Here is a 6,581-nt window from a genome sequence, read left to right on the forward strand (position 1 = left end):
TACAGACTTAGCAGATAGTCTCAGGAACCCACATCTCACAGCTCTGTTAGGGAGGCAGAATACCTACACCCAATCACGTCTTAGCTATACTTCCCCTGGAAAGCCCTGCTAACTCCCACAGAACGCCTACACCTACATAATATCTGCAATCTACCTGATTAATAAAGTACATGTTAAAATAAACTATTAACCCCTTACGCACAAACGCCCCCAGCGCAAACTACACTATTTACCCCTAATCTGACATAACCTAAATTCTGAGCCACCCCCTAACTCTTTAACCCCTACACCGCCACAACTAACCAAAGCAAACTATCCCTACACTACCTAACACCTAACTCCCCACCTCTAATTTAAAAACCCCTAAATTACAAAAAACACTAAATGTACCAAAAATAACTACCAAAACTAACAAACCCACAGTTATGCCTATACTAAAACTCAAGCCCCCCTTAAAAAAAAAAAACACCCCAAAATAAAAAAACAAAACTTACACTAAACTAAAGTATAGCAATAGCGCTTAGAAGGGCTTTTTGTAGGGCATTGGCCTAAAGTGATATAGCTCTTTTTCCTTAAAAAAAAAAAAAAACCAACCTACAATACAAGTAACCCTCCCCTCCCCCCCAGAAAAAAAGGCTGTCTAAAAATCTTACTCTAAGGATTGCCCTGAAAAGGGCATTTGGCTGGGCACTGCCCTTAGAAATGCATTTAGCTATTTTGCTGCCCAAGCAAAAAAAAATGTTTTCATCTAAACCAAACTAAACCCTTCTCCTTGATCTGTTTATGTGGTAGATAGATAAATAGATAGATTATAGATGATAGAGACAGACAGATCGATACTGTAGATAGATAGATAGATAGATAGATAGATAGATAGATAGATAGATAGATAGATCTTCATAAAGATGATGAATATGAATATGTAATACACAACAATACATTAGTTAGATAAGTCAGAAAGCTGTTGAAGTGGCAGGTGTTTAAGCCACTTAAGGTCTATATTCACAGGAGGGAGCAAACCATTTTATCACCCAATTATTCGGTTTGTACAATAAAGTTTGCACTGTGTTGACTACAACAACGTTCCATCTGCAAGCAGGATTTTGTAGCCAAAATATGTCTCATTTCAATATTAACAAGATAGTCTGTGTCTTGGCTTTTATAATATTCTAATCCCAATGCAGCGTTGAGTTGAAAAGCTGCATTTCAGCTGCAAGGAAATTAAATTTTTCTTTATAAATATTTATTTCTTCACAATAAAAGACTATAGATTTAAGTATATCTTTTGCGAAAAATGATAACTATTTATCTATAATGATCACTATCTAAAATGGTGACTATTTGTCTAAAATTATCACTATCTATTTCTGTGTAAAAGATTACTGCCACTGTATTAAAGTTATTTTTTTAGCATAATTTAAAATGTTATTTTTGGTAGCAAAATATTTACTTTTTGGCAGTCTAAGGACAAACCCACTAAAAAGCCTAAAAGTACAGTTAGACTTACATTTGAGTGTAATGTCTTCTTAATTTAATGCAAAATGTCGACTGGTAAACATAAATGTAGAAATTACAAACTTTCCCATGCTCCTCTAAAAACAAAAACTAAACAGCCCTTTAACAAGAAAAAGAATTAATGCATCTGTAAAATATATTTAGTTGGTGCATTGTGCTGTTAAACATGTTAATCCAAAGGCACACATATCTACAAAAGTTTAAATTAAACTCTTCAATCACAATTTTTCAATCTACTTGTCAGTTGATTGATTCTGGTGTCAGCCAATAAATATGTAATATTAATTTTTGCTATCTGCCAGCCCTGACCCCTTTACAAATATTTACTTGATTTTGGCTTGTATTAATAGCTACATTCAGATTAATAAAAAATAACATATGACTTTGCTGTATTTTTTGCAATAGTTTTAAACTGAAAAACAAGCAACCCCTTTTACAAATAAACAAAACCAAAAAAAACCATGGTGCTGCCAAATCCTTTCTTCAAACAGTTAAAACAGTGCAATAGTTTTAAACTGAAAAAAAAGCAACCCCTTTTACAAATAAACAAAACCAAAAAAAACCATGGTGCTGCCAAATCCTTTCTTCAAACAGTTAAAACAGTTAGTCTAAAATAAGACAGGCTTTTTTTCTACGAGCTTAGGGATTGAAAAATTCAGATTTTCACTATTCTGGTGGTAAAGATTTACTATATCCAGCAATTTAATTTGATAATTCCTTTGTCAGTCAACAAGTATGTAAGCTTAAATTTTTTTTATGTGCTTCTGCTGGCTTCCAGCAGTTGCACTAGCTCCTATCTTTAACTTTTTTTAAGTTAAAGCTGCTCCCTTTTCATTCAGGGTGACTGACAGGCCCTGCTCTCACACAATTGGAAATGCTTGTGCAATGATAATAGCTGTTCTCCATGAAGACAGGTTACCTAGTCTGTTGATACACAATTAGTGTCTGATATTTGTTTCCTTTATTTAAGGATACTTATGTGATATGTGTATTTATTTATGTTTTAAATATATTTAAATAAAAGTATTTCTAAGTATTTTGTTCATATTTTCTTCCTCTTTATACAAATGTATCATGCATACTTCTTTACTGTGTTTCTTTCAGTTTACAACAATTCACCTGATTGTGAGACTTTTAACATCCACATATTACACATATCCACATATTACCAATTTTTAAAGGGACAGTCTACTCCAGAATGTTTGTTTAAAAAGATAGATAATCCCTTTATTACCCAATCCCAGTTTTTCATAACCATCACGGTTATATTAATAATCATTTTACCTCTGTGATTACCTAGTATCCAAGCCACTGCAGACTGCCCCCTTATTTCAGTTCTTTGGACAGACTTGCATTTTAGCCAATCAGTGCTGACTGCTAGGTAACTCCACAGGAGTGAGCGCATCGTTATCTATATGCTGTAAAAAAACTTGTCAAAATGCACTGAGATAAGAGGCAGCCTTCAAGGGCTTAGAAATTAGCATATGAGCTTACCTAAGTTTAGCTTTCAACAAATACAAAGAGAACAAAGCAAATTAGATGGTAAACTTAAATTGGAAAGTTTAATTGTTTAATATTGCATGCCCTATCTAAATCATGAAAGTTTAATTTTGACTAGACTGTCCCTTTTAATTTAAAGTCATACTTACCCTTTCCTTGTGTAGTTCTGTTAGAAGGTATCACATACACTGTTGCTTGTTGCACTTTACACTGTCCTCCAAATGCACTTTCCTATTAAGTACATATGATGTTGAGAACTTCTGGCACTTTAAAATAGATGAAACTTGTACTAAGGGATTAAAGGCTTACCACTTGTTACCAGCAGAGAGGGAATAACTCTCTCTCTCTCTCTCTCTATATATATATATATATATATATATATATATATATATATATATATATATATATATATATATATATATATATATGTATATATAAAACTATAACTTAAATAAATAAATAAACGGTCACAGGTTAAAATGTTTATTAAACATTAATAAACATAACTATAAAACTGACAAGTAGGCTAAGATGGCAGCAAGCAAGAGCTAACTAACCCAGCGCTACTGGAGGTCAGCGGCCCAAACGCAAACTGCAGCAGAGGGGGGGTCCCCTCTGCTCAAAGGAGATGCTACTAAGGGGTCGCTGAGATCACGTGACCCACCCACAAGGGGAAGGAGGGGCAATTCACCTGAGACTATGCACCCCTCCTATCTTTTAGATTAGTCATCACTCCCCCCGTTCACCCTCTCCACGCAACAGTGCCGCTACCTCCCTCAGGGTGCAAGGAGCTCTCCACCTATGAGAGTATCTGATACACGGCCGCTGGAACCAAGTAAGCAGATGTGGAATAAGCATAGATTACCACTATGGTCTTACTGAGCTTAGATTGACTAATCATAACTATGCCATCGGCATCTATCAGATGTTTGTAAGCCGCCACTAACAAGGGAGGGAGGGAAAATGTCTCTGCTTCAGGATCCAAGGAGACAGAGGGACAGGAAGCTGGAAACATCTCTTTTTAAGGAAAGACAGGGGCTCCTCCCTACACCTGCAACAATGTTGCACTAGCTTCTCTACCTGGCCCTCTTCTCCTATCTCACTCCCTACAGCCTTAACCCTTAGATTGCTGCAGTCCCATGCTGGTCCTTTCACTGCCTTTTTAGGAAGTACATTTTTCAAAATGTATAACATTTACATATCTCAGAAGGTAATTTAGGGACATTTATTTTCCCTTACATGCCTTTTCCTATTCATTTATGTTTCTGAAAACTTCAGAAAATATCCCTTTTAAGGGCAAGATTGTGAGTGGTGCGTTATTTATCGCTCCCACTTGTGTGCTAACTCCACTTGTAGTAAGCTTTTTGCACAAGTAAATCTAACATGCCCAAAAAGCCGAACTTGGAATATTGCAACCTCTTTATCATATTCCTCAACAGGCTTCAATGGAGTGTAAAAAGTGGGAAAAAATCTAGCACCCAATGCACTTTTATATACAGTATTGCACAAAAGTGAGTACACCCCTCACATTTTTGTAAATATTTTATTATATATTTTAATGTGAAAACACTGAAGAAATGACACTTTGCTACAATGTAAAGTAGTGATTGTACAATCTGGATAACAGTGTAAATTTGCTGTCCCCTCAGAATAACTCAACACACAGCCATGTCTAAACTATTGGCAACAAAAGTGAGTACACCCCTAAGAGGAAATGTCCATATTGGACCCAAAGTGTCAATATTTTGTGTGGCCACCATTATTTACCAGCACTGCATTAACCCTCTTGGGCATAGAGTTCACCAGAGCTTCACAGGTTGCCACTGGAGTCCTCTTCCACTCCTCCATGACAACATCACAGAGCTGGTGGATGTTAGAGGCCTTGCGCTCCCCCACCTTCCGTTTGAGGATGCCCCACAAATGCTCAATAGGGTTTAGGTCTGGAGACATGCTTGGCCAGTCCATCACCTTTACCCTCAGCTTTTTTAGCAAGGCAGTGGTCATCTTGGATGTGTGTTTGGGGTCGTTATCATGTTGGAATACTGCCCTGTGGCCCAGTCTCCGAAGGGAGGGGATCATGCTCTGCTTCAGTATGTCACAGTACATGTTGGCATTCATGGTTCCCTCAATGAACTGTAGATCCCCAGTGCTGGCAGCACTTATGCAGGCCCAGACCATGACACTCCCACCACCATGCTTGATTGTAGGCAAGACACACTTGTCTTTGTACTCCTCACCTGGTTGCCGCCACATGCTTGACACCATCTGAACCAAATAAGTTTATATTGGTCTCATCGGACCACAGGACATGGTTCCAGTAATGCAAGTCCTTAGTCTGCTTGTCTTCAGTAAACTGGCTGCAGGCTTTCTTGTGCATCATCTTTAGAAGAGGCTTCCTTCTGGGACGACAGCCATGCAGACCAATTTGATGCTGTGTGCGGCTTATGGTCTGAGCACTGACAGGCTGACCCCCCACCCCTTCAACCTCTGCAGCAATGCTGGAAGCACTCATACGTCTCTTTCCCAAAGACAACCTCTGGATATGACGCTGAGCGCGTGCACTCAACTTCTTTGGTTGACCATGGCGAGGCCTGTTCTGAGTGGAACCTGTCCTGTGAAACCGCTATATGGTCTTGCCCACCGTGCTGCAGCTCAGTTTGAGGGTCTTGGCAATCTTCTTATAGTCTAGGCTATATTTAGCCTATATTTAAATATATAAATAAATGTCAATAAATGTATACATATGTATTTATATACAGAAATACACATATAAATACATAAATACATATGTACATATATATATAAACACACATAATTAAACATATTTAGAAATGTATATGTATGTCTCTCTATGTTAAAACCCTTTGCATGCCTCATATATTTGAGCCCTTGTAACTTTTTTGTGCAATATTTTTTTATTATTTTTATTCATTAGACAGTGTTATTATGGGTGTAAATGTAATTTTAAATCTATTTTTGATGTGTTTTGTGCAACTTTGCAATCAATTTGAAAACTTGTTTACTTATTGATAATTCGATAACTATGCTGCATTAGTGAAATCATACAGTGCTCTAATTAGCCCAAAGACATACGCAAGGCCAGGCTTACACCTCTTTAAGTCCATCTGGCCTTACAACCATAAGATGTATTGCTACAGGGAGGGCCTAGTGAATGCCAGACTACACCTGCATCATTATTTGCTTCTCTGTATGACCACTGAAAAACAGAGCTCACAGTCACCTAGATTACAAGTTTTGCTCTATAGATGGTGCAAAACGAAATAGCGCTGCCATTACAAGTTTTTGAAAAGCGGCCTTGTGCATGCGATTGACGATGAGCTCCATACCTCAGAAAATCCAAGGGCTGAGAATACGTGCTCGTGCACGCTTTCCCCCATAGACATCCCCTATTGGCTACTGAAATTCTATTGGCTGATTTGAATAGCCAATAGAATTTCAGTAGTTCTCATCCTATTGGCTGATTTGAACAGCCAATAGGATTTCAGTAGCTCTCATCCTATTGGCTGATTTGAATTTCAAAAACCAAATCTGCCAATAGGAATGCA

The sequence above is a fragment of the Bombina bombina genome, chromosome 4, assembly GCF_027579735.1.
Source record: "Bombina bombina isolate aBomBom1 chromosome 4, aBomBom1.pri, whole genome shotgun sequence".
Taxonomy (NCBI): Eukaryota; Metazoa; Chordata; class Amphibia; order Anura; family Bombinatoridae; genus Bombina; species Bombina bombina.